Source organism: Oryx dammah, unplaced genomic scaffold, assembly GCF_014754425.2.
Source record: "Oryx dammah isolate SB20612 unplaced genomic scaffold, SCBI_Odam_1.1 HiC_scaffold_8, whole genome shotgun sequence".
NCBI classification, from domain to species: domain Eukaryota; kingdom Metazoa; phylum Chordata; class Mammalia; order Artiodactyla; family Bovidae; genus Oryx; species Oryx dammah.
The window spans coordinates 52,476,844-52,487,609 of record NW_024070192.1 but is presented as its reverse complement, the minus strand read 5'-3'; the positions used below and the strand labels follow the sequence as shown (position 1 = coordinate 52,487,609).

Below are 10,766 nucleotides of genomic sequence, written 5' to 3'. Positions count from 1 at the left end.
CAGGGGAGAGCGCGAACGCAGTCCCCCACTACCACAAATTATGCAGTCGAGTTTCCCACATTTGGGGAAATCGCAGGGGTCAGCACATCCGGAGTGCAATGGATAAGCCTCGCCCTGGGAAAACCACCTTCGTGATCATGGTATCTCCCCTGCCAGGTAAGTATGAGTTGCTGGCCCTGCCTGCCGCCTCAGCCTCACGTTCCAAACACTTCGCACTTACGGTCACTCTCTTCACCGCAACTCTACACCCTCACTTACGAAATAACGGCTTCTCCCACCTATAAAGGCCTCACGAGCACATTGCCAGTACCGCAATATTTGCAAAATAATACAAACGCTTCATAGTACATTTGAACAGGGCCGGCCGACGCCGAGCTCATTTACATACTCCGCGCACCTTAGTGACGTCACCCCGCAGCGCCGACTGTACCGGGGCCTCGTGATAGGCTGACTGACGGCCACGGAGGCGCTCGGGGCCTAATCCCCGGGGCCGGGAATGTGACCCACCTTTGTGACAGAAGAGATTGTAGGGAGGCGATGAGCTTTGAGACTGGGTGGGGCGGGAATAGTCCGAATTGTCCAGGTGCGCCTAATGCAATCAAAGGCTCTTATGGAGAGGAGTTACATTATCAACTGACCGAAGACACTAAACTGGTGGCTTTGGAAACGGAGAGGTGAAGTGAAGTGGCTCAGTAGTGTCCGACTCTTTGCGACCCCGTGGACTGTAGCTTACAAGGCTCCTCTGCCCATGGAATTTTCCAGGCAAGAGTACTGACTCGAGTGGGTTGCCATTTCCTTCTCCAGGGGATCTTCCCGACCCAAGGATCGAAGCCGGGTCTCCCGCATTACGGGCAGACAAGGTCATAAAAGGATCCTCTGGCTCAGAGGTTAAAGCGTCTGCCTGCAATGAAGGAGACCTGGGTTCGATCCCTGGTCAGGAAGATCCCCTGGAGAAGGAAATGGCACCCCACTCCAGCCCACAGGGTCGCAAAGATTCGGACACGACTGAGCGACTTCACTTCACCTAGAAGAAAGAGACCACCCTATAGATTACTTACTATTTCCACAGTAGTCAAGAAATTTCTTTCAAGTCTACAACAGCGATGAAAGAGACCAATATTTTTTCCGCAAAAAAAGGAAAACGAAGATGCCCAGGCATAACCCCTGCTGGAAAACCGAAATACCAAAAACCCTGTAAGCAACCATAACAGAAAAAGATAATTTGTATGTCTTCACATCCTCTTATGGAGCCGAACTAATTCCCATATTTTAAAACTGGGATCTACACCACCAACTCACAACAGCCACCACTAGTAACAAACAAAAGAAAATGTCAATCTACTGCCTTCTCTTAGACAAGCCACATCAGGGGAAAGCGCGAACGCAGCACCTCACTTCCACAAATTATGCAGCCGAGTTTCCCACATTTGGGGAAATCGCAGGGGTCAGCACATCCGGAGTGCAATGGATGAGCCTCGCCCTGGGAAGACCACCCTCATGACCACGGTATCTCCCCTGCCAGTAAGTATGAGTTGTGATTGGCCTCTGCCATGTCACCCACATATTCTAATCACTCTAACGAGAGGGTCACTTTTCTCCTGCATTTTACAGAACTCTCCCCCCGCTACTGGAATTAAGCCTTCAAACTATAATTACAAAGAAGAAATACTTTGTAGATCTCAATATTGCCAAATCATAGGAAATAAATGCCTAGTGTAAGAATTATGGCCTTCACTGCTCTCATCTACATGTTCCACACCCCTTTTGCTGATCTCATTTAGCGTGTCCTTTTCCTGGAGAAGGAAATGGCAACCCACTCCAGTATTCTTGCCTAGAGAATGCCATGGACGGAGAGGCTTGGTGGGCTACAGTCCACGGGTCGCAAAGAGTCAGACACGACTGAGCGACTTCACTTTCACTTTCCTGGTATAGTTACTGGAATGAAACTTAAAGGCAAAGACTCTACAGATATAAAAGTAAGAAATTCGTTCCTTCCTTCAAGGGCTTGGAGCTAATGGCCTCGCTGTGATTCTGGTGTAGTTCAGCAAGCCAGTATCTACACAACATAAATAGCAAGTCTGAAAAGATGAAATTTGGTAAAAGTACGTTTGAAAATTCAGTCGATGTAGTTAGAGCTGCAAATAACTTGAGCGTTCAAAGCTTCGAGCACAAGTACAAAATAAGCTCTTTTTCAAATGTGGAGCAAATGATCACCCTTACAAGAACAGCTGCACAAATAACTAATTCTAATTTTGAACTGAGTTAGTGGAAAGCTCTTGCAGCAACCCCTCCTACAGCAGATATTTGGATAAGTTGTAGGGGTCCATTAGCTGGAACGTGATGATCCTCACCGTTGGAAATCACTTTTGTGATCAAGAGTTTCTCCTCTCTTCATCGAGACTAAGTTGTGTTTTGACTTATCCTTAAACTCTCTTGTGCTCAACACTATAAGCACAGGGTCATTCTTTTGCTTTTTCATGGGTGTCTGAAATCCACAAGACTACTAGAGTTTCAACCCATCCTACAAGAAATTCCTGACCTCTCCAAGACTATCTCAGATCCTTTGAAAAGAGCAAATCCCATTTTAGGCAGCGGTTAGTACTTCATGTATTACATATTCACATAATTATCATCAGACTTCTCAGTCCTCTCCTTTCTGCCTCAGTGTATGTTAGAACTGGAGTTCCCATGTTTAACTATTCTTCAGTTGCCCAAGATCACACTAGAACCAACCTATTTCTCACAGTTTTATCTTACAGAAGGACTCTTCTAATATTGTCTCCTCCACCAACATAAATCAGCCAGCTTTTATATCTTTTTTTTTTTTTTTTTCTGGCCACATTGGGCTGCTTGCAGGATCTTAGTTCCTCCACTACAGATTGAACATGGGCCCACAGCAGTGAAAGCATGGAGTCCTAACCACTGGACTACCAGGGAATTCCCAAGCTTTATATCTTTAAAACAGGAAGAAGTACTGCTATTTGTAAAAATCATATTAAAAATTAACAAGCAATAACTGAGAACAGAGGTAACTGAGATGGAGAGAGAGGAAAAAAATACTGGGGTGGAAGAGGGAGATCATGAAGTCTGAAGTCTGACCTTTGACACCCTACCAGTTTGTTATAAACTCTCTCCCCCAAAAGAAAGACCTATTCTATGTAATACATATATAAAACATATACTCACATACACATACATGCCTGCATGTGTAATCTGGAAACATTCTGTGTGTCTGTGAAATGAAAGTAGATACCTTGGGACTCCCTGGTAGTCTGGTGTTTAAGGACCCTCCTGCCAATTCAGGAGACGCAGGTCTGATCCCAGGTCTGGGATGAGCCCACAGGCCGAGGGGCAGCTAGGGACAGCTACTGAACCCCACACGCCCCACAACCTGTGCTCCACAACAAGAGGCGACGCCACAACGAGCAGCCTCCGCTCACGGAAACCAGAGAAAGCGCACACACATCAACAGAAACCCAGCAAAGCCAAAAGATTGATAATTTTTTTTCTAAAGTTAGAGATCTTGAAATCTGGCTGGGAACCACACTTGTAAGGGGAAAATGGTATCTGTGAACTAGACTACTATTATCACCAAACAACTCTTAAATTCAAAATGCCATTTTCAGAAGATTTGTGACTAGCAGTGCCTTCTTTTTATTTGTAAGATATAGTTGATTTATAATATTGTATCACTTGTGGGTGTACAGCAAAGTGATTCAGTTACATTTTTTTCAGACTTTTTTCCACTATAGGTTGTTACAAGATATTGAATTTAGTTCTGTGTGTTACATACTAAGTCCTTAATGCTTATCTGTTTTATGTATAGTAGTTTATATCTGTTAACCCATACTACTAATTTATCCCTTCCCACCTCTATTTCCCCTTTGGTAACCATAAGTTTGTTTTCTGGCCGACTCTGCTTCTGTTTTTTTATATAGATTCATTTTTATTATTTTTTAGATTTCATATATGTGATATCATATTTGTCTTTTACTTCACAGTATTTGTCTTTTACTTCACACAGTATGATATTCTCTAGGTCTGTCCACATTACTATAAAAGGTAATATTTCATTCTTTTTTATGACAGTGATATTCCATGGTGTGTGTATATACACACACCACATCTTAAACCAATCATTGGACACTTGGATTGTTTCCAGGTGTTTGCTACTGTAAATAGTACTAACAGTGTTTTCTTTTTATCTTTTCTTTTTTGACCATGAGGCTTGTTGGATCTTACCTCCCTAGATCAAACCTAAACCCTCAACAGTGAAAGCGCCAAGTTCTAACCACTGGACCATCAGGGAGTTTCCTAGTGGTGCGTGCTTAAATAACACAGAGCCCTTCACAAGGTTAGTTTCACTATTTCATGGGAACTTCATTGTTTTGGGCCCAGTTATCAAAATATATGTCCAAGGTAATCTGCCTTAGGGCAAAAGCATGACTGTCCTTCATGCTCTTATAGCTCAAGCAGGTTAAAACATTAATGCTATTACCTCACAGAAGCCCTGCGAAGTTTAACATCCTTTGAGGAAAGCCACACATTCCTTAGAAAAGTACAAGGAAATACTTACATAAGTTTATATTAAATACAAACATAAGTTAGCCAGAAAAAGTAAAGAAGCTTTAGTTCATTTTACAAATGTTTCAAAACTTTGTTCCCAAAACCAAAGTAGATGTAATCATCTCACAGATTAATCTCATTTATGAACAAAAATAAATGCCCCCACTGGCAGCAACTAGAGAAAGCCCACACAGCAACGAAGACTCAGTGCAGCCAAAAATAAGTAAATAAAAGAACAGTATGCAATAACCACATAGGTTTTATACCAGGTATATAGGACCTACATATGTAAAAGTATGTTAGGGACTTCCTTTGCAGTCCAGTGTTTAAGAACCCACCCTTCCACTGCAGGGGGCAAGGGTTTGAGAAACTCAAATCCCACAAACTGCTTGGCTCAACCAAAAAAAAAAGCATATGATAAAGATAACATTTTATATAGGTGGAGGAAAAGATCAATTGCCTTATAAAGACTATTTAGAAAACTGTCTTACCACTGGAGAGAAGGGGAAAAAATGCTTTCTTTCTCCTACATTAAAAAAAAATCAGATAGATTAAAATATTCAAATTAAATCATAAACCATATGTAAAAAATACAGATGATTATGTTTATAACAATTTTGAAGAAAATAAAGACATCTTTTTGGCTTTGCCAAAGGGCTTGGGGGATCTCAGTTCCCAGTGCCCCCTGCAGTGGGGTCCTAACCACTGAGCCACTAGGGAATTAACAAGAAAAGACTTTCTAAGCATGTTACCAATTTAAGAATTAAATATAAAGTTTGCATATACATAACATCAATAAAGTAGAAAACCTCATAAAGTCTAAACACATGTGACAAAGTGGGAAGATATCTGCAATCTAGTGATTAGGTAAATAGCCTGTATAATAGAATATGCATATGAGAGAGTTGGCAGCTTAAGAATTTTGGGTTTTAATGCCAGACAAAACTGAGCAGAATGCTGGGCCTACCATAATAAATGTTAATTATCATTTCTGATCATAAAAACAAATACATAGTTTAAATTAAAAGCCTAGTTAAAAAGTGAGAAAGGAACATGCACCCATGTTCGTAGCAGTATTACAACAGCCAAGCGGTAGTAGCAACTCAAGTGTCTATCTACAGATGAATGTAGATACATACAATGGAATGTTGTTCAACCTTAAGAAGGAAAAAAATTCTGATAGATGCTATAACATGAGTGTATTATACCTTGAAAACATTATGTTAAGTGAAATAAATCAGGCACAAAAAGATAAACTCTATATGATTCCATTTGTATAAGGAAATGAAAAATGGTGCGTTGTTCAAAGGGTACAGAGTGTCAGGTGTGCAAGATAAAAAAGTTGTGGACCTAAGTTGCAGAACGCTGTGAACATAATTAATGCTACTGAAACTTACACTTAAAGATGGTAAATTTCTTTTGACCGTGTCACACAGCTTTCGGGATCTTAGTTCCCTGGCCAGGGATTGAACCCAGGCAACTGCAATGAAAGCACCAAGTCCTAACCGCTGAACTGCCAGGGAATTCCCAAAGATGGTAAATTTTACTATGTGTATTTCACCACCATTAAAAATAAAAAGTGGGCGAAGGATATAATGGGATAATTACAATAATAAAATACACTTGGCCAATAAAGTTATATGAAAAGATTTTTAACCTCTCTTAGTCATAATAAATGATAATAACCATTTAAAGTCAATTATACCTCAATTAAGAAAAACAACCACCAACCATTTAAAGACTGCTAAAGGCTAGCGCTGGGCTTCCCAGGTGGCGCTAATGGTAAAGAACCCGTCTACCAGTGCAGGAGACACAAGAGTTGAGGGTTCAATCCCTGGGCTGGGAAGATTCCCCTGGAGTAGGAAATGGCAACCCACTCCATTGTTCTTGCCTTGAAAATTCCATGGACAGAGGAGCCTGTCTGGCTAGTCTTTGGAGCCTCAAAAACTGGGACACGATTGAGCACATATACACACTACATACAAAGGCCAGTGCCAGGGTGGGGGCTGGGAAACCAGTTCCCATATACTGTCAGTAGGACTCTAGAAGTTTCAAAATGGGGAATTTCCTGGCCATCCAATCGTCAGGACTTAGGGCTTCCACTCATGTGGCTTGGGGTTCAAAAAAAAAAGAAGATTCAAAATGAAAATGTGTGTGCTTTTGACCTAGGAATTCTACTACCAGAAATGTATTGAGAGAAAGGAAAGGCACAAGCAAGCTCAAGAGCCCAGATAGGCATGCTTGAACAAGTGAGGTCCAAAGCACACACCACCTCATCACAGTGAAAAAACTGGACATAATTTCAGTTATTAATAACTGTCCAATTATAGGCCACTGATTAGAAAGATGGGCCTCAAGACAGAATAGTATCCAACCATTCAACTTAATTTTGGGGGGGGGGCACTGCCATGTGGCATGTGGGATCTTAGCTTCTGACCAGGGATCAAATCCATGCCCCCTGCAGTGGAAGCACAGTCTTAACCACTGGACCTCCATGGAAGTCCCAAACTTAATTTTAAAATAGTTTTTAATCATATAGAGAAAAATTTTGACAAAATATTAAGTGAAAAACAAAAGATACATAAGATATATACATTTCTTCACAATTTCATCATAACTCAAATAAATGTATATGAAGTTGTAGGGATATTAAAATAAACTGAAATGTTAACATTATTATCTTTGAATGAAATTGAGCCCCCTTAAAACCAAGTTCCTCTGCTGAGTTTATGATTAACCTCTCAGTCCAGAACTTTGTTCCCTTTCTTTTCCTGTACCTGTTCCCACTCAAGACAGGAATATCAAGAAAAGAGGGAAACTGTAACTGAGCAGGACCCTACGGGGCCTTCCCAGGACAGAGCCCACCTGTCTTCTGTCTGTAGAAAAACTTTAGCCTCCTAGGGCTTCTTTAAGTTCCAAAGAGCAAATTTAATCAGAGAAGTGAGAAAACACAGAAAGAAAGGAAAACAGGCAAAACAAAATAGTAATAGGTTAGCCATTAAACAAAGTTAAGTTAGTTCCTCCATAAGAGCTATAGATAATATTCCGAGCCATATCCTTGGGTTGTTTTGCAGATACTGAAACCCCCACTAGGTGGAAGACATTAACAGCCCTCTGACCACAAGTACAGAGACTCCACACAGGTTGGAACCAGAAGGTTGATGATGTTGACTCCCGATTACCTCAGCACCAACCAATGAGAATAAAATCCATGAGCTGATCAAATACCACACAACTCTCTCCCTCACCCTGTCATTAACCCATAGGGAAGTCTGGGTCTTCTGAGAATTAGCCGCCCATAGTCCTTGCTTGACCTTGCAATAAATGCCGTACTTTCCTTCAGCACAACCCAGTGTCAGTAGACTTGCTTTACTGTGCATGGTGAGTTGACCCAGGTTTGACTCAGTAACAAGAACTGAAGAAAAGATCTAGGAACATGGAAGTACCCTAAATGTCCACTGACAGATGAATGGAAGATTTGGTGTACACACACGCACACTCACACAATGGAATATTACAAAGCCGTAACAAAGAATGAAATAATGCCATTTGCACAACATGGATGGACCTATGGTTATCATACTAAGTGAAGTAAGTCAGATAAAGATGAATATCATACAATATCACTTATATGTGGAATCTAAAAAACTGGATACAAACAAACTTATTTATGAAACAGAAATGGGGTCACAGACATAGAAAACAAGCTGCTGCTGCTGCTGCTGCTAAGTAGCTTCAGTCGTGTCCGACTCTATGTGACCCCATAGGCGGCAGCTCACCAGGCTCCCCCATCCCCAGGATTCTCCAGGCAAGAACACTGGAGCGGGTTGCCATTTCCTTCTCCAATGCATGAAAGTGAAAAGTGAAAATGAAGTGAGTCAGTCATGTCCAACTCCTAGTGACCCCAAGGACTGCAGCCTTCCAGGCTCCTCCATCCATGGCATTTGCCAGGCAAGAGTACTGGAGTGGGGTGCCATAGCCTTCTCCGAGAAAACAAGCTAATGGTTACCAAAGCAGAAAAGTGGTGGGGAGGGATAAATTAGGAAACTGGGATTAACAGATACACACTACTAAATATAAAATAGTTAAACAACAGGGAACTATATTCAGTTATCTTGTAATAGTGTATAATGGAAAAGAATCTGAAAAAAATATGTATAATTGAATCACTTTGCTATATTCTGTAAATCAATGATACTTTAATTAAAATATTTAAATAATAAAATTAAAAAGGTCTATGAATAAGTTTTTTTACAGTCTGTATTTTTTTGTATTTTGTTTTCTACTTCCGATACATAGATATTTTCCACCTATTTTAGAGTGCAAAACAAAATGGGAGAGAGGGGGTCAGTCATCTAATCATCCATTCTTTTAACAAATATATACTGAACACCTCCTATAAGCCATATACGGTGCTAGGGGTTCCAGGAGAACGAGTAAAATCCACATGGTCCCCATTTGACTGAATCTCATTCTAGCTGGGGGGACATATGCTAAATAAACGATCACACAAAGACATCTGGTGCTATGAGAGCTTTAGCAGGGGGATCTGATCTAGTTTTGAGGGGGTTTGTTGGAAGTAGAGGTTCAAAGCCAGGTGAGGGGTCAATGTATGCTAAGATTTGAAGGATAAATTGTAGTTACCTGGGTATAGCAGAGAGGTATGCACAAAGGTTCTGTTGTGGCACCCACAAGAAATTAACACCAGAATGGCTGGAGTCTAAAGACTAAAAGAGAGATAGGAAAAAGATACAGCTAAAGATGTAAATCCCATGGACAGAGGAGCCTGGTAGGCTACAGTCCATGGGGTCGCACAGAGTCGGACACGACTGAAGCGACTTAGCAGCAAAGATGTAAACAGGAGCCAGAACATGCAAGACTTTTTGTCTTATTAAGAAATTTGATCTTTATCCTAAGAGCAAAATAGGGAGTTACATAAAATGAAATGCACTCAAGAAAGGACCCTGTCTGCAGCATGGAAGGACAGACTAGAGAGGAGGGAAAGACAAGATGCAGGGAGACCACAGAAAAGGCTATTGCAATACCTCTAAGAGAAATAGTGACAGCTTGGCTTAAAAAAAAAGAGACACGAACATAAGATATTTTAGAGAGAAAATTGAGAGAGTTTGTGGTTATATTGAACGTGGAGAGTTAAAGGGGAGGAGGTGTAGAAGATTCCTAGGTTTCTGGTTTGTGTAGATGGAAGGATGGATATTCAATTCACAGAGGCAAGGAATGCAGGAAGAGGACAAAGATTTTTTGGTGTGCTGAAGAAAATGAGTTAGGTTTAAAATAGGCTGAGTTGGAGATTTAGCACAGTGCTGTATGCAGTTAGTATTTCCATCAGGAGGTCAGAGAACAGGTTAGAGCTAGAAAAATAAATTTACAAATTATTGGCATATAAATAGTCACTGAACTGTGAACGTGAATAAGATAGCAGAGAGAGGAGAGAACCAGAGAGGGGAGAACAGAACAGCGTAGTGGGTGAAAGGTCAGTTATGGGGCCTTAAAAGAATGGGAACATTTCCTGCCCTAGTTACAAAGGATAAAAATGTAAGGGAGACAGAAAAGCCAGATGCCTAGGAAGGAAATCAGTGTGGGATCACAGAAGTCAAGTGAGAATAATGTCTCAAGAGTTTGTGGATAACAAATATTTTGAGCTCCCATTGTGTGCAAAGCCTGTGCAAAGCTTTACCACAACCATCTCTAAAGCTGAACTTTGATTCAGAGTTTTTTCTTAGTCCAACCAGCACTCATTTATCTTTCCTATTCTCATTCATTTGAACACACAAAGTCACCAGTTTTAAAAGTTCTGTTTTTAGGCTAAAAGAAAGTAAACTGCTCAGCTATAACAAATATTCTTATTATTCCTCTCCCACATCTTTAGAAAACAGCCCCGTTCTGCATGAAAATGTGTCTGTATTTGATTACTTAGATCAATTATAAATATTGACAGCATTTTGGTAGCTCATTCCTACCCTTAGTTGTACCGAAATGCAACACAACTCAGTAATAATGATTGACTAAGGCTCCATGGTGCTTCCCTGGTGGCTCAGTGGTAAAGAACCTGCCTGCCAACATTGAACCAACACAGATGCTGGTTCAATCCTGGGTTGGGACTATCCCCTGGAGAAGGAAATGGCAACCCACTGCAGTATTCTTCCCTGGGAAACCCCATGAACAGAGGAGCCTGATGGACT

At 41.0% G+C, this 10,766-nt stretch overlaps 2 non-coding genes across 2 annotated transcripts; both read right to left on the bottom strand.

The window, feature by feature from the left end:
- Positions 1–164, bottom strand: LOC120867471. The gene has a single exon (XR_005721900.1). It is a non-coding gene; the product is annotated as a U1 spliceosomal RNA (small nuclear RNA).
- Positions 165–1,366: 1,202 nt separating this feature from the next.
- On the bottom strand, positions 1,367–1,529 carry LOC120867491. Its single transcript, XR_005721919.1, has one exon. It is a non-coding gene; the product is annotated as a U1 spliceosomal RNA (small nuclear RNA).
- Positions 1,530–10,766: the final 9,237 nt, after the last annotated feature.